The sequence below is a fragment of the Phyllobates terribilis genome, unplaced genomic scaffold, assembly GCF_046119375.1.
Source record: "Phyllobates terribilis strain yellow unplaced genomic scaffold, ASM4611937v1 Scaffold_2__4_contigs__length_985480577, whole genome shotgun sequence".
Classification (NCBI taxonomy): domain Eukaryota; kingdom Metazoa; phylum Chordata; class Amphibia; order Anura; family Dendrobatidae; genus Phyllobates; species Phyllobates terribilis.
The window spans coordinates 359,736,386-359,755,378 of record NW_027362762.1 but is presented as its reverse complement, the minus strand read 5'-3'; the positions used below and the strand labels follow the sequence as shown (position 1 = coordinate 359,755,378).

At 43.5% G+C, this 18,993-nt stretch overlaps 1 protein-coding gene across 1 annotated transcript in view; it reads left to right on the top strand.

The window, feature by feature from the left end:
- The window catches only part of TLR8 (toll like receptor 8), a 96,305-nt gene that overhangs the window by 61,500 nt on the left and 15,812 nt on the right, over positions 1–18,993 (top strand). The gene's annotated exons all lie outside the window — the stretch shown is intronic.

The following is an 18,993-nucleotide window of genomic DNA, read 5'->3' as shown; positions in this document are numbered from 1 at the left end:
AAGATGGTTTGAATGCCCCAGGGAAAAGTGGTGGAGGTCCAGTAGCTTAACAAGACGGTTTTAATGCACCTTGGAAGAGACTTGGAGGTCGCAGTAGCTTAACAAGACGGTTTTAATGCCCCTGGTAAAAGTGGTGGAGGTCGCAGTAGCTTAACAAGACAGTTTTATTGCCCCTGGGAGAAGTGGTGGAGGTCGCAGTGGAATAAAAAGACAATATCAATGCCCCTGGGAAAAGTGGTGGAGGTCGCAGTAGCTGAACAAGATGGTGTTAATGCCCCTTGGAAGAATGGTGGAGGTCGCAGTAGCTTAACAAGACGGTTTTCATGCCTGGTGGAGATCGCAGTGGAATAAAAAGACAATATCAATGCCCCTGGGAAAAGTGGTGGAGGTCCCAGCAGCTTAAGAAGACGATTTTAATGCCCCTTACAAGAGCCATGCAGTACAGCATATTAAAAACATTATTCCCATTATTGGGGAGTGGGTCTCCTATAGTCTTTGCCTATGCCTTCCAAGCAAAAGCTGCCAAAAATCAGTACGGAGGAACTTGCAATGCTGGCAACACGGACCATGGTCACCCAGGTGGTATAGTGGTGGTGGAGGCTGAGGATAAGGAGAAGAGGAAAATACAGCCGAACTGAGGAAACGTATACCCATGTGTGGGTGTGAAGCGGTGCATGGGAATACGCCTCCCGAAATAACACAGTGGATTTGACTTTATGTTACTCTGCTGTCATTTGGTGGTGATGAGAAGTCTGGCCCAATCCAGCCCTTGTTCATTTTGATAAGGGTCAGCTTGTCAGCATTGTCAGTTGACAGGCGAGTGCGCTTATCAGTTATAATTCCCCCAGCGGCACTAAAAATACGCTCCGATAACACGCTAGCGGCAGGGCAGGCCAGGACCTCCAAGGCGTACAGAGCGAGTTCATTCCAAGTGTCCAGCTTGGATACCCAATAATTAAAAGGCACAGAGGAATCACGGAGGACGCTGGTACGGTCGGCAAGGTACTCCCTCACCATGTTTTGAAACTTTCCACTCCTTGTGAGAGTACCCCGCGCCTCAGGGTCTGTCCGAAGGGAGGGTCTGAGAAAACTGTCCCAGAACGTTGACAGTGTTCCCCTGCCTCTGCTGGATTGGACTTGCGTCTCTCTCGCCTGTACGCCTTGGTTGGTCAACGAACTGTGACCTCTGCCGCTAGCGTGTTCAGATGGGAATTTTTTTAACAGTTCTGCAGCAAGGGCCTTCTGGTACTGCCCCATTTTTGTAGACCTCTCCACCTCATGAATAAGAGAGTGAAAGTTCTTCTTGTAGCGGGGGTCTAAAAGTGTCACCAACCAGTAATAACTGTCACCCAACATTTTGACAACGCGAGGGTCACGGTTAAGGCAGCGTAACATAAAGTCAGCCATGCGTGCCAGACTGGTAACGGGCAAGACTTCCGTGTCCTCACCAATATGACGACTGACCATGCTCTCCTCCTCCTCCCCCCTGTCTTCAGGCCACCCACGCTGAACCGACTGTATGACAGTTGTACAGGTACTACCGTCTACAGCGCATGATATCAGCTCCTGTTCTTCCTCCTCCTTCTCTCCCTCATTGTCCCCCAATGCATGTTGGGATGAGATGAGGCTGGGCCATGTGTAATCGCTCATTACGGGTTCTTGATCCATCTCATCATACTCTGGCTGCAATGCCTCCTCTTTAATTCTCTGCAGAGAGCGTTGCAAAAGACAGACAAGTGGGATGCTGACGCTAATGATGGCGTCATCGCGTCACCATCTTGGTGGACTCCTCAAAATTTGTCAGGATGGTACATATGTCAGATATCCAGGTCCACTCCTGAGGTCTTATGTGTGGAGTCTGACCTGAATATCGACCGCCTTGTTGCAGCTGGTACTCCACAACTGCTCTCTTCTGCTCACAAATCCTTTGCAACATGTGGAGGGTGGAGTTCCAACGTGTGGGTACATCACACACCAGTCGGTGTGCTGGAAGCTGCAAGCGCTGCTGCAACACAGCAAGGGCGGCGGAAGCTGTAGCCGACTTCCGAAAAAGAGCTGTCGTACTTTGACGAGCAGATCTGGCAACTTGGAGTACGATTTAAGAAACCGCTGAACCACGAGGTTAGGCACATGAGCCAGGCATGGTACGTGTGTGATTTCGCCTTGCCTCAGAGCCGCCACCAGGTTACGGCCATTGTCACACACGACCATGCCTGGTTGTAGGTTCAGCGGTCTCAGCCACAGATCTGCCTTCTCTTTCACAGCTGTCCACAACTCACAAGCAGTGTGAGGTTTATCACCTAAGCTTATGAGTTTCAGAACAGCCTGTTGCCGCTTGGCTGAGGCAGTACTGCAGTGCTTCCAGCTTGTAACTGATGTGGTGATATCTGAGATGGAGGCTGAACATGAGGAGGAGGAGGATTATGCGCAGGAGCTGTACACTGTGGGGGCAACTCTGACTGACATAGGGCCCGCAATCCTCAGTGTGAGGAGGATGTGTTCCGTCCCAAGGTAAGACTGAGTCCCGGCTTCCACTATGTTTACCCAGTGTGCCGTCAGGGAGATGTACCGTCGCTGGCCACAAGCACTTGTCCACGTGTCCGTTGTCAGGTGGACTCTCCCAGTAACTGCGTTGTTGAGGGCACGGCAGATGTTTTGGGACACGTGCTTGTGTAGTGCGGGAATGGCACACCGGACAAAATAGTGTCGGCTGGGGACCAAGTACCGAGGGACAGCCACCGCCATAAGGTTGAGGAAGGATTCCGTCTCCACCAGCCTAAAAGTCAGCATTTCCAACGCAAGCAGTCGTGAAATGTGTGAATTTAAGACTGTGGCCTGTGGGGCGTTGGCTGCGAATTTGCGCTTTCATTCAAAGCTCTGGGATATGGACAATTGAACGCTGCGGTGGGATGTGGACGTGGACGTTGATGCTGTTTCTTGAGAAACTGCCATAACAAGTGAAGACTGAGAGGAGGGGGCATCTTTACATGCAGTATGGACAGGGGATTGCCTTGCACGCACAACAGGGAGTTCTATTACTCGCACTACAGTGGAAGAAGCAGTGGTGACACCCGCTAACACTGGTCGTGGACCCTGGGTTTCGCCCCATAAAGTCGGGTGCTTTGCTGCCATGTGCCTGATCATGCTGGTGGTGGTCAGGATGGTAGTTTTGTCACCCCTGCTGATGCTGGCATGGCAGGTGGTACAAATGGTCTTTTTGGGTTTATCAGCAGAGTCTTTAAAAAAATTCCAGACTCTGGAAGACCTACCAGTTCTACTGGCAACGTCCCTTGTGTTGGTGTTACGGGGAACTGTTGCCCGCCTTCTGTGTGCGGCCACCACACCGCTTCTTCCTGCCTGTTGGGGTACTCTGCCTCCCTCCCCCTGTGTGCTGCTGGCCTCGCTCTGCGTGTCCTCCTGCCACGTTGGGTCAGTTACTAGATCATCCACCACCTCCTCCTCTTCCACTTGCGCACCACGATCCTCCTCCTCACTTCGCGGCAATTGTGTCTCGTCATCAACCACCTCTTGTGACAAATTGCCAGCGTCGACTTCCTGTGGCCGTGGCTGTTCAAATATTTGGGCATCGCTACATGGGATCTCCTCTTCCACCACTTCAAGCGGAGCAGGCGAGGGGCATAAATCTGGAAATGGACCAGTGAACAGCTCTTCAGAGTGTCCAAGTGTGGGATCAGTTGCTGTCTGACGACACTCGGCATGGTTGGAGGAAGGAGCATCAGTGTGAGGAGGAGTATGCTGTCGAGACTCACGGCTACTAAAACTTGACCGTGTGGAAGACAGACCGGAGGTGGTGGTGCCCAGGTAACTGGAATTATTATCTGCTATCCAATTAATAACCTGTTCACACTGATCAGTTCGCAATACTGGTGTTGTAGTGTGCTTCACTAGTAATTCGGTCAAGAAGTGGGAGCGAGAAGATGTGGCTGTTGGTTGTGGCACATTTTCACTTTGGCCACGGCCCCATCCTCTACACGCACCATCACCAGAACGTCCAGTTCCACGTCCCTTGCCATGCACCTTGCCCATTGTAAATGAAGTAAAATAGCTTACACTCGCACTATCAATGGAAAAAGGGTAATAAAAAGGAGATTAGAACCGTGGAAGAGGAAAACCACAGTTCTATTCCTCTGGCCTACACCAGACTCTTTTAAACAGATATATTGGTGTCTGACCAGTCAGGGAGACACTATTACAGTTTTTTTTATGGCAAAAAATTCCAAAAACAGGATAATTCAGAGATTTGACCGTGGAACTGCAAAACCACAGTTCGATTTCTCTGGCCTACACCAGACTCTTTTAAACAGATATATTGGTGTCTGAACAGTCACACTCAATTTTTTTTTGTGGGGGAAATACCAAAAGGTTAATAAGACACGTATTTGTACAGTCTGACTGAGGGAGAAAAAAAATACAGGATTTAGATGAAAAAAGAAAAAAATTTTCCTGGCCCCTGAGACCGGGGTGATAATCCTAGCAATTTGACCAACAGGAGCACACAGGACTGTAATGCAGCGTTTGCTGGTATAACCACTGCGTCTCCTATACAGCCTGCCTGCCTGCCTGATCTCTGGGATGGATATTAGTCCTGAGAAGGACTGTTTGTTTGATTTGGCAGGCTTTAGAGAGCCTACACTACCTATTTCGCACTATATATCTCTCCCTAACTCAGCAGCACCCTCTCTACACTGTCTGATCCGGAGCAACTGTGTCCAAGATGGCGGCGCCTGGTTTTAAATACTCAAGGTGACGCTGTGCGGCCAGCCAGTCACTGTAATGCCCACAAACAACATGGCTGCGGCATTACAGTGACTGACTGGCAATCCCTGCATGTTCATTGGCCCTGTAAAGAGCGCCAAATGTGCAGGGCGGAGACCCGAGCTCCCGCCCGAGTAACCCGGAAATGCTCGGTGCTCGCCGAATATCCCGAGTAGTGAGATGCTCGGGCGAGTAACGAGCAGTGTCGAGCATGCTCATTCAACACTATTTAACAGTTGACTTACATAGCTACCTCTTTTTGGCTTGTGCCTGACTTCACTCTCAGTATATTAAGCTTCCTGACAACTGGTGATAAATTTCACTTTTTCTTTCCCATGTTTTAACCTAATAACATACACAAAAAAAAATTTAGACAAAATTCGACTACCCATGATAAAATATGCAAAACATTTGGCCCAGAAAATGTTGAAAACTAACACATAAAGGGATAAAACATTGTCAAACGCAATTTTTCTCCTTATAGCTGACAACCATTTGCTTCTTTGCTTTTGGATTTACTAAAGTCACAAGGAAAATGGCATCACAACAACCAGACAGAAGTAATCACACTGCAAAATGCTAAATTTTTGGTCACCACTGTATATATATATTTTAAACTCCCTACCTTGACAAAAAGTAAGCATCCCTAAAAAGCTACATTGCTAGGCAGGTACAGGCATGGAAATCATGATGCGGCAAAAGACAGCAGTATTGTTATGTCATGTACGGTTACTAAATTGGATAGTAAAACAGATATGCAAGTATTAAAAGTTACCTGACAGCAGATATATGCTGCCTGATTCAAGAGCAGCATGTATCAGACACTGCCTGCATGATTTCAACCATATATATTTAACTCTGAAATGCTGCGGTATTTCAAAGAATAACATAGTTGAACAACCTCTTCACACCCCCAAGCCTGTCTTCACCTTCATGCCCAGGCCAAATTTTACAATTCTGACCAGTGTCACTTTATGTGGTAATAACTCTGGAGTGCTTCAACAAATCCCACTGATTCTGAAATTGTTTTTTAGCGACATATTGTACTTCATGTTAGTGGTAAAATATCTTCAATATGAATTGCGTTTATTTGTGAAAAAAAAATGGAAATTTGGTGAAAATTCTGAAAATTTAGCAATTTTCAAACTTGAGAAACCAGGAAGTTATGTCACACAAAATAGTTAATAAATAACATTTCCCACATGTCTACTTTACATTAGCACAATTTTTGAATCATAATTTTTTTTTGTTAGGAAGTTAGAAGGGTTAAAAGTTGACCAGCGATTTCTCATTTTTCCAAAGAAAATTTACAAAACCACTTTTTAAGGACCACATCACATTTGAAGTGAATTTGGGGGATCCATATGACATAAAATACCCAAAAGTGACATCATTCTAAAAACTGCACCCCTGAAAGTACTCAAAATCACATTCAAGATGTTTGTTAACCCTTCATGTGCTTCACGGGAATTAATGCAATGTGTAAGCAAAAAAATGGACAATTTACTTTTTTAAACAAAAATTTTATTACTGCCCCAAATTTTTTATTTTCACAAGGGTAACAGGAAAAAATGGACCATAAAATTTGTTGTGCAAGTTCTTCTGAGTACGCCAATACTACGTATGTGGGGGAAAACTACATAGACACAGCGCTTGGAAGGGAAGGAGCTCTGCTTGACTTGTTGAACTCAAAAATGGCTGGAATCGAGAGCTGACACCATGTCACGTTTTTAGAGCCCTAGATGTGCTTAAACAGTGGAAACCCCCAAAGAGTGACCGCATTTTGGAAAATAGACCCCTCAAAGATGTAACTAGATGAATGGTTAGCATCTTGATCCCCCAGATGCTTCACAGAAGTTTATAACGTAGAGCTGTGAAACTAAAAATGTTGTTTTAAACCAAAATTTTGCATTTTCACAATGGTGACAGGAGAAAATGCATCATACAATTTGTTGTGCAATGTTTCTTCAGTACGCCGATACCCAATACGTGGAGGAAAACTACTGTTTGGGTGCATGGCAGGGCTTGGAAGGGAAGAAACGCCATTTCACTTTTTGAATGCAAAATTTGCTGGAATCCTTAGTGAACGCCATGTCGCATTTGGAGAGCCCATGATGTGCCTAAACAGTGGAAACTCCCTACAAGTGACCACATTTTGGCAACTAGGCCCCTCATAGAATGTATCTACATGTGTGGTGAGCACCTTGAACCGCCAGGTGCTTCATATAAGTTTATAATGTTGAGCTATGAAAATAAAAAAATCTAATTTTTTCCCACAAAAATGTTCTTTTAGCCCCAATTTTTTTAATTTTCAAAAGGGTCACAACTTTATATCGTTGAACTGTGAAAATGAAAACATACATTTCTCCAGCAAAAATGTTGGTTTTGCCCCAATTTTTTTATTTTCACAAGGATAGCAGGAGAAAATGGACCCGAAAATTTGTTGTGCAATTTTTCCTGTGTACGCCAATACCCCGTATGTGGTCGAAAACTACTTTTGAAGCACAGTGCAAAGCTCAGAAGGGAAGAAGCACCATATTGGAGTTCACATTTTGCTGTTCTGGTTTGAGGGTGCCATGTCACATTGGCAGAGCCCCTGAGGTGACAGAATAGCAGACAGTGAAGAAAAAAAAAGTAATTACATTTTTAACCAGCAAAATTTTGTTTTAGCCCCAGATTTTATATTTTCACACAGGGAAATGGGTAAAAATGCCACCAAAATTTGTTACACAATTTCTATTGAATGTAGAAATAACCCATGTGTGGCTGTGCAGTGCTGCTTAGCCACTTAGCGAGAATGGGGAGGGACAGAGTGCTATTTACCTCCTGGAGCACAGATTTTTCTAGAATAGTATGTGGACTCCAGATACAGAGCCCCTAAGTGCTAGAATTACAGAATCCCCCCCTCAAGTGGCCCCATTTTGGAAATTGTACCCCTTTGGAAATTTATCTACTGGTGTAGTGACGATTTTGACTCCATGGGTGTTTTCCAGAAACAAGCAGCAGTGGATGTTGCTGAGTGAAAATTGCAAACTGCCGTTGTAGTGACCAGTATTTTGTGCCCAACTCATGCTTCTGGAGACATGCACCTGTAAATTAGGCGGGCTCTCATCACTACAGAAATTCCAAACATGTAGATGCTAACTCCGGTTTAGGCACACTGTGGGGCTCAGAAGGGAGGGGGGCATTTGCTGAATTTCTTTTGGGGAGCAAGGAGCCATTGCGCTTTTCCAAAGCCTTTGTGCTACCAGTAATGTGGAAGCCCCTATATTTCCAGTGACAGATGACAGAGCTGAGTGGGGACTTGCCTTTTTGTGAATTGATTTGAAGCTTTTGTTAGGAACATTTTACATAACACTTTGGATCACATTTATCCAGCGTTCTACGCTAAGTACTTACAGCGTCGGACTGGACTACCTTGGGCCCACCAGAGAAAAATCATTCTTGGGGCCCACCATGTAGTTATGTAAAAATACCACTCAGGATAGATCCTATATACTACACCACACAGACATATCCTCTATATATTACACCACACATCCTCTATATACTACACCGCATGGACACATCCTCTATATATTACACCACACGGGACACATCCTCTATATATTACACCACACGGGACACATCCTCTATATACTACACCACACGGGACACATCCTCTATATACTACACCACACGGGACACATCCTCTATATATTACATCACACGCGACACATCCTCTATATATTACACCACACAGGACACATCCTCTATATTCTATACCACTATTTTTTTTCTAATGCCGATTCTGCATGAGAAAAAAAAAATCGCAGCATGTTTCGATCACATACACCCATACAAGTCTATGGGTGAGTGTGAAGCATTGGACTGCACATACATGTCATCCAAGTGCAGACTGCTTTATGTGGACACAGAGAATGGAGACGATGGAGAAATTAAGTTCTCAGTCTTCTCCACACCTGTGATATGATTCTTTCATGCAAGAGAATCAGATCACAGTATGATGTCACTTGACTCACACTCTGACAGAGTTTGAGTAGAGTGGCATTTAAAATCAAGAGAATAAGGTAAGAGAGAATCATCGCTTGTGTGAGTGGACTTTAAATGTGTTCATCAAGCCTGGCCTTTACAAAAAACAATGACATCACATATATAATAAAACATGAATGATCATTATTAAAAATTGAAACAGGGGCACTACTCACAATTCTGAATCTGAGAACTCGGTCGTTGGATTGTCTATTGTAGGTTAACTATGGCAAAGAAAAATATAAGTAAGCAGAAAACAAAACACAAGTCAAGCTCCTAAAATAATGACATTAGGCTTCCTGTAGATTTACATTGTGTCCATAGTCTTACATAATGTTGATGGATCCCAAAATACACTGCTCAAAAAGGGAACACTCCAATAACACATCCTAGATCTGAATGAATGAAATATTCTCATTGAATACTTTGTTCTGTACAAAGTTGAATGTGCTGACAACAGAATCACACAAAAATCATCAATGAAAAGCAAATTTATTAACCAATGGAGGCCTGGATTTGGAGTCACCCCCAAAATTAAAGTGGAAAAACACACTACAGGCTGATCCAACTTTGATGCAATGTCCTTAAAACAAGTCAAAATGAGGCTCAGTATTGTGTGTGGCCTCCACGTGCCTGTATGACCTCCCTACAAAGCCTGGGCATGCTCCTGATGAGGCTGCGGATGGTCTCCTGTGGGATCTCCTCCCAGACCTGGACTAAAGCATCCGCCAACTCCTGGACAGTCTGTGGTGCAACGTGACGTTGGTGGATGGAGTGAGACATGATGTTCCAGATGTGCTCAATCGGATTCAGGTCTGGGGAACGGGCGGGCCAGTCCATAGCTTCAATGCCTTCATCTTGCAGGAACTGCTGACACACTCCAGCCACATGAGGTCTGGCATTGTCCTGCATTAGGAGGAACCCAGGGCCAACCGCACCAGCATATGGTCTCACAAAGGGTCTGAGGATCTCATCTCGGTACCTAACGGCAATCAGTCTACCTCTGGCGAGCACATGGAGGGCTGTGCGGCCCTCCAAAGAAATGCCACCCCACACCATTACTGACCCACTGCCAAACCGGTCATGCTGAAGGATGTTGCAGGCAGCAGATCGCTCTCCACGACGTCTCCAGACTCTGTCACGTCTGTCACATGTGCTCAGTGTGAACCTGCTTTCATCTGTGAAGATCACAGGGCGCCAGTGGCGACTTTGCCAATCCTGGTGTTCTGTGACAAATGCAAAGCGCCCTGCACGGTGTTGGGCTGTGAGCACAACCCCTATCTGACATCGGGCCCTCATACCACCCTCATGGGGTCGGTTTCTAACCGTGTGTGCAGACGCATTCACATTTGTGGCCTGCTGGAGGTCATTTTGCAGGGCTCTTAAATTTATAATATAATCGCTGCACTCCCGTTATGTGGTGCTCAAGAAGGGACCGTGCCCTCAATCTGGTAAAAATAACCTTGGCACTCAAGAATATGTTCCAGTAAATGAAAATTTATTGCAGTCCATTACAAATAATGACAAAAAGTTTCGGTCACTTAGGACCTTCTTCAGTTGACAGTAAATAGACTGTGGTAGGATTGATGGACAAAAGCAAGTATCTTAAGAGGGTCCATAAAGGACTGCCTGGTTCAAGTAGGATAGACACTGATCTGATGGCACCGCGGTATCCACCGCTGGTTATGCAGCATAACCAGCGGTGGATACCGCGGTGCCATCAGATCAGTGTCTATCCTACTTGAACCAGGCAGTCCTTTATGGACCCTCTTAAGATACTTGCTTTTGTCCATCAATCCTACCACAGTCTATTTACTGTCAACTGAAGAAGGTCCTAAGTGACCGAAACGTTTTGTCATTATTTGTAATGGACTGCAATAAATTTTCATCTACTGGAACATATTCTTGAGTGCCAAGGTTATTTTTACCATTTTGCAGGGCTCTGGCAGTGCTTCTCCTTGCACAAAGGCAAAGGTAGCGGTCGTGCAGCTGGGTTGTTGCCCTCCTACGACCCCCTCCACGTCTCCAGGTGTACTGGCCTGTCTCCTGGTAGCGCCTCCAGCCTCTGGACACTACGCTGACAGACACAGCAAACCTTCTTGCCACAGCTCGCATTGATGTGCCATCCTGGATGAGCTGCACTATCTGAGCAACTTCTGTGGGTTGTAGAGTCCGTTTCATGCTGCCACGAGTGTGAAAGCACAACCAACATTCGAAAGTGACCAAAACATCAGCCAGAAAGCATTGGTACTGAGATGTGGTCTGTGGTCCCCACCTGCAGAAACACTCCTTTATTGAGGGTGTCTTGATATTTGCCAATAATTTCCATCTATTGTCTATTCCATTTGCACAACAGCATGTGAAATTGATTGTCAATCAGTGTTGCTTCCTAAGTGGACAGTTTGATTTCACAGAAGTTTGATTTACTTGGAGTTATATTCTGTTGTTTAAGTGTTCCCTTTATTTTTTTGAGCAGTGTATATATATATATATATATATATATATATATACATTTTATTATTTTGTGGTTTTTTTTTAATATGTTTACAATTTTTTTTCACGTTTTTTCACTCTGTCCCACTATGGGACTTTCACTTTTTACAACCTGATTGTTTATAAAGCATAGAAATGCAGCAGCATTCTGGTGCCTTATAAACTGTCAGTGCTCCACTGACAGACAAACTTGTTACATCATGCACTGCATATGATCTAGTAACTTTGCTAACTCTGGTGACCAGGATGTCCTTGTGTGACCATTTTTTTAAAGATCTTTATTATTATGCTTTGCTTATATATATATTTTTTAATAAAGATCCCCTCCCCTGGCTTTTACAAAAATAATGTGGCAAGAATAGCTAGGTAGGTTCATGTCTCCAAAGAAAGCAGCACTGTATTTGGGCCGTGTGTATGGGTGTAATATTGGATTGCAATCGTGCAAAACATATTGTTTTAAAATACACTTTGTGAGCTAGACAGTTGTATTTAATGTTCTGAAATGTTAAGACTTTTCTTTTGTTTAAAAAAACACCTTGCCTTTAAAAACAAAAACAGTTAAATGCCAAAATAATGTTTCTATTGCATGTTTGTCTCACAAGCCAGGAAGTACGCTTTCTCTGGCAAAGTATTTTTGACAGAACATGTGAAAGGTGAGTTTTTCAGATCAACTCACTTGATGTTGGTGCTGTGTGGCGGCCATTGCTACTGTGGTAATGTGCCTATGGGGTGGTGGACCTGAAGCCATGGGGGCTTTGACTCATAGCATGAGTGCTGTGGGGCACCAGGTAGCTTCCCCTGCTTGGGCGCTGTCACTCTAGTGGTGATCGGCGCACTGCACTGAACCTTTTAGGCTAGGGACCCATTGAGAGGTTCACCGTGACGTGGTAGTGGGCTTCATTCAGTCTGATCAGAATGTTAAGCTAAGAACCTCATGTTCAGTTTTTTATATTTTTGCTTAGTGGCATTAGATCAATGTATGATTTTTGGATGTGCCGTCCATGTCTTTTTCTACAGCTACGAAACAAAATAATTTTCTTCAGTTGGAAAATTAGAACTGAGGGACTTAATCTTTACTTTGTAGTGCACCAAGAATTAAATAAAAATGGTGTTATTAAGGTTCTGCACTGAAGTATATAATGAACCAATCAATAAAATGACCCTTGATTTCCCTGACTACATCTTTTGTAGAGCTTGTGATAGTCCCTCTGATTGGCTGCGCTAGACCGTGGGATGTGAAGGCTGAAAGGCATTATTGGGAAACCCACATGTCTGCTTCTGAAGTCACATGAGCCTGCTCACTGGCTGCCGCAATCTTCAGCAATGTGTGAAATGGTTCAGGGCGTTTTTTTTGCAATCAGTGTTAATTGAATCACAAATTTTATTGAATTCGTTGGGGCCTGCAAGTCTCAAGAAATTTGACTCTAAGCCAATTTGCATCAGATTGATTCAATCATTTCTAACGTCTAATTTAAACCCAAAATCTTAAGTTTACTATTAGTTTTTGCAAAACTATTTTGAAAGTAACAACGCAAATGATGGTTATCGCGCTTTTACAAATGTTCTATCAAAACGGAATCAAAATGTCAATATTCATCTCCAAACCTTGTATTATTTTTAAATCCCCATTAATCATAATTGGATTTTGAAACTGCTATAATGTGCCTGACTAACCTAAAGGTGTGTTCACAACTGACCATTGATGGCACTATACGACTACTAATAAGCAACTTGTTTGCTGATTGGCAGTCGGTAATTGCCTGTTTATACAGGCAGACCATGATTTAGATACATACTGAATGACATTTAATACATCGCTCAGTGTGCATAGGTTCTCGGCAGCTCAAGTCCTGTTTACACAAGACAATGAGCAGTCAAGAACAATGATCCTTTGTGCAGCTCAAAAGATTGTTTTACCTAAAAAAGAAGAGTTTTTCTTGTTTGCATTGAAATCAGCTATGTGTTTAGATATTGTAAAATTACACTTCTTAGGAATGCTTATTCATAGTAATCTTTTATTAACAGAGAAAAAAAAGGAGTTTAATTAGAAAAGTAAATTTTTTTTTTATTCACAGATTTAAAATGAATCAAATATTAAAAACATTGATGGAACCAAATGGGTGGTTCATCAAAAATACACCAACAATAAAGACAGAGAAATGCAAATAACCCAGAAAAAAACAATGAAAACAAAAAAGAAAACAATTGCTAAGTATACAGAGGGTTAATCTCACTGAACAGGTAAGTAAATACACAAGGAGGTTGCACATTGAAACATCCTCAAAGATCTTGATTGCATATAGTACAATCACATATCTGTCGATGAGACAAAATGCAACCTCACAAAATCAGCACATATTATCAATGGTCATAGCCATGAGGCTAGTGTAATCTTACCCTTTTGGCAGTGAGACTCCTCCTAAGTAATCAAACGCAGCCTCCAACGTATGTTTCAAATTCTTTTTCAAGGGTTAGTGATGAGTAATAAGGCAGCAGTACCTTCCAGAACCTTTTAAACATGTGACCGAAGTCACATGTGCATATTGCAGCCAAACACCATGGGGTAGTGATGAAATAGCAAGGCAGCAGTACCTTACAAGACCTTTTAACCATGTGACCAAAGTCACATGTGCATATTGTAGCCAATCACCATACGGACCATCGGCGCATGCACCAGTTATGATGAATATGGACATCCAACATTCATCCATATTGTTCATTCTATATCCATATAAGCGAGAGTTCCCACACTTATAGCCTCAAAATGAAAGGAAGGAACTAGGAATAAATACAACATGTGAAAAACAATTAATACATAAATAATAAAAAAAAAATAGCACAAGATGTGTATTCCTGTTTTTTTAGAAGAACAGCAGAGAAAACGACTGGTGTCAAACTACAGAAAAGATGAGAAGCTCAATGCCTCATTTAGACCTGCAGGGGTCATGGTCCCCAAAGAAACAATCCAGCGTGTCTCACATTGTGTCAGAAGTCTCTTTGCATCTCCTCCCCGGATGCCCATGTGAATGATGTCGATCCCTCTAACCTTGAGGGTTTTGAGGTCCCTAGTAGTAGCTCCCTAGTCGTGAGCCTGACGTAGATCTTTGGGCATTCACACGTAACATAGTATACAACGTGAGTGCTTCCACATGTTACATGTTGTTTAAAGAGAAACCACCGTGATCCGTCCGCAGAGTCAAAAGAAGAGCATTAAAGGGTATTGACAAGACAACGACCGCACGGGAAAAATCCCTTGAGGGGACCCTTATCTCCAAAGAAATTTCTAGTTATTGAGGTATAGTGACTTCTAACAAGAAGCTTTTAGCCATCATCAGAGGAGTGGCAGATATGTTAGTTTGTAACACTGGATCAGTCATAAGGATCGTCCAGTGGATCTTCTGCATATTCTGCCATTCATGATTGTATGTTGAAATGAACCTCAGTTGACCATCCTGCTTATTAGTCTTAGGTGGAGGAAACGGGAGGGAACCACGAGAAGTGACCTTCGCTCTCCTGTATCCTCTTCTGATGCACCTATGACTGTAACCCCTAGCCTCAAATCTTGACTTTAAATCCTTAGCCTGGGCCTCAAATCGGTCCTCCGTGGAACAGATCCGCCTTATTCTGAGGTACTGGCCCAGTGGGACGGCACTAATGGTGGATGCACTGTGTGCAGATGTAGCATGGATCAATGAATTCACAGAGGTGGTCTTTTTGAAAACATCAGTCTGTATATATCCTTCTGCATCCACCTCAATGCTGATGTCCAGAAAGTCCAACCTCTTATGTCAATTTGATGTTAAATGCATTATCATTCAATTGATGGATGAAATGGTCGAGCTGCTCGAACATCCCCTTCCACAAAAACAACAGGTCATCAATATACCTGTAGCAACACAGGATTTGGTAAGTGGCCTGCGTGCCTCCGTTGCCAAAAATCACTCTCTCCAAAAATCCCAGAAAGAGGTTAGCATACGAAGGCGCGCAGGCCACGCCCATCGCGGTGTCACATTCTTGTAAATAAAAAGAATTCTTAAACACAAAAAAATTGTGTCTGAGGACGAATTTGAGCAGCTCAAGCACTAACTCAAACAATGAGCCATCCCACTTGCTGCCCTTCAGGAAAAAGTGGACCGCCTCCAGGCCATCATTATGTCTAATACAAGTGTAGAGGAATTCGACATCAGCTGTTACTAGTTACACATCTGGCTCCACAAGGATCTCATCAATCCTCGCCAGGACATCCGTCGTGTGACTGACATATGATGGGAGTGTCTCCACCAATGGTTTTAAATAAAAATGAATAAATTTACAAGTTGGGTGACATAACCCATCTGTGCCGGACACTATAGGATGCCCCGGCGGGTCAAGGGGATCCTTGTGGATTTTGGGGAGGAGATACAAAGTGGGGACCTTGGGTGTTTTGACAGTTAATCCCTCTAATACCTTTTTAGCGATGACACCATTTTCAAAAGCTTGTGTGAGGATAGCCTGGAGCTTACCCGAAAAGGAGGCGACCGAGTTATATAACAGTTTGGAATAGCTACTCCTATCTCTCAACTGTCTAAACACTTCTTTTTCATATTTATCCGTAGGCCAGGCCACGATGTTCCCCTCCTTGTCAGCTGCTTTAAACACCACATCATCAAAAGACTGCAGTTCACGTAATGCCAGTCTTTGTTTGTGTGTAAGATTATCATATTTACGCCTTGTCGACAGTACGGTAAAATCATCAGTAACCAATTTAACAAAGATCTCAACTGCTGGCCACAGTGACAAGGGGGGGAACCTCGCTGACCCGGGCAAGATGGATTTAGGGAACATACCTTCACATTCCGGTATTTGTTCTCTTAAGAGGTCCTCCAATGCCAATAGCGCCTCCCTCTCGGTGTCAGCTTCAGGGTCCAATGGTATGGGGCAATGGTTATGCAATTTTTGAGAATACATTTTTGGGAAAATAAAGATCTTTCATGGCTATAAAGAAATCAAAACAATTAGTAGGTGCGAAAGTAAGGCCCTTTCCCAATAACTCCAATTGAGTTTCATTAAATGTACGGTTAGAAAAATTAATCACCTGCAATTGATTTTTTGGCCCTTTTTTGCTAGTCTCTCGTTTAGAGTTTAATCTTGTGTTGACTCTATTAATCCCCTTGCTAGAGGTATCATCTGCATCAGAGAGGCAAGTACAACTTGAAACTGATTCATCTCCCGATGTTGCTGACCTAGCAGAGGTGGATCTAAATCTAGATCCTGAACCATTGTGCATTGCTGATCTTGATCTTTCTTTTGTGCGCCTCCATCTGTAGCATACCATATTTTTCGGACTATAAGACTCACCGGCCCATAAGACGCACCTAGGTTTTAGAGGAGGAAAATATTTTAAAAAATGTAAGCAAAAAATGTAGTCACGATGCACTGTTAAGGGGGAGGGGGTCTGCTTTTGACACTGGTATAGGGGTAATGTCCCCCAATTCTGAGAATATCCCCCATCCTGGTATATATGCCCCCCTTCCTATTATACGTGGCCCCCATCCCCATACTGCTATGCATTGCACCCCTCCATCCTGATATGCATTGCACCCCTCCATCCTGATATGCATTGCACCCCTCCATCCTGATATGCATGGCACCCCTCCATCCTGATATGCATGGCACCCCTCCATCCTGGTATGCATGGCACAGCAATCCCCATCCTGGTATGCATGGCCCCCCTTATCCCTATCCTGGTATGCATGGCACCCCTCATCCCCATCCTGGTATGCATGGCCCCCCTTATCCCTATCCTGGTATGCATGGCACCCCTCATCCTTATCCTGGTATGCATGACACTGCTCATCCTTATCCTGGTATGCATGGCATCCCTCATCCTTATCCTGGTATGCATGTCCCCCTCATCCTTATCCTGGTATGCATGGCACCCTCATCCTTATCCTGGTACGCATGGCATCCCCCCTCCCTATCCTGGTATGCATGGCACCCCTCATCCCTATCCTGGTATGTATGGCACCCCTCATCCCTATCCTGGTATTCATGGCACCCTCATCCTTATGCTGGTATGCATGGCCCCCTCATCCATATACTGGTATGTATGATCCCCCTCATCCTTATCCTGATATGTATGGCCCCCTCATCCTTATCCTTGCATGTATGACCCCCTCATCCTTATCCTGGTATGTATGGCCCCCCTAATCCCCATCACGCGGCACATAAAGAAAATAAACACTCTTACTCACCTTTCTTCTCTCTCCTCCAGTGCTGCATCCTGTCTGTGGAGAGGGAGTGAATATTCATGTCCTTTAATAGCAGGCACGCACAATCTCCCGGCAGCAGGAGCCACGCTGCGGATATACTGTGTGACTCTATTAAGGAGAATGAATATTCAGTTCTCCCCACGCCCATGGGAAAAAAGTGTGTCTTATAGTCCGAAAAATATGGTAATTAATTTGCTGGTCTTTCAAATCTGTTTGGAATTTTTTAGTTTTAACAGATTGTACCTCCATTGCTCATTTTTTAAGGTACTGTTCAATTTCCTCTTTATATTTATTAACGCATCTCCGCCAAGTTCTTTTTTAATTGTCCCTTGGAGTTCATCAATCTCAGCCTCAATCTCAATTAGTGTTTGGCGGTTTTGTTCACTAAATAATTTTATAAAGCCCCTAGAACAGTTATTAGACAGTTCCTCCCAACTATTTTTAAAGGCCTCGTCCGTAATGTTGAAGGAGGCAAAAACTTGCACCATACTCTTGTTCTCCCTCTTAACAGGTCTTTGACCTTAAATATTTTATTCTGTAGACACCCATCGGCATTATCTGCACCGTTACCAATACCATCTTTGAATGTATCATTAAGCTGAGAGAGCAGACTTGGTCATGTGCACATCCTGGTCTTAGCTGTGAGAAACACAGAAACAACAATTAGAAACATAGAAACCAGGTTCATTTTCAAATAATGCCTCACTTGGGTTGAAAATAGCCATAAAAAGGAGACAGGTGAAAATGAAATAGCATGTGTGCAGACGCACCACTCCTGAAGGTATATATTAACAAGGAGAAAAAACAAAGGAGTTTAATTGGAAATTCCTATTGCTATTTCATCACTACCCCTTGGTGTTTGGCTGCAATATGCACGTGACTTCGGTCACATGGTTAAAAGGTCTTGGAAGGTACTTCTGCCTTACTATTAATCACTACCCCTTGAAAAAGATTACGAAACGTATGTTGGGGGCTGCGTTTGATTACTTAGGAGGGGTCTCACTATCAAAAAGGTAAGATTACAATAGCCACATGGCTATGACCATTGATAATATGTGCTGACTTTGTGAGGTTGCATTTTGTCTCATCGACAGATATGTGATTGTACTATATGTAATCAAAATCTTTGGGGATGTTTCAGTGTGCAGCCTCCTTGTATCTTTACTTACCTGTTCAGTGAAATTAACCCTCTATATACTTAGCAATTGTTTTCTTCTTTGTTTTTATTGTTTTATTCTGTGTTATTTGCATTTCTCTGTCTTTATTGTTGGTGTATTTTTGATGAACCACCCATTCTGGTCCATCAATGTTTTTAATATTTGTCTCATTTCAAATAATCTATGAATAAAAAATAAAAACATTTTTTTTTTACTTTTCCAATTAAACTCTTTTGTTTTTTAATGTTAATATATGACTTCAGGAGTGGTGCGTCTGCACACAT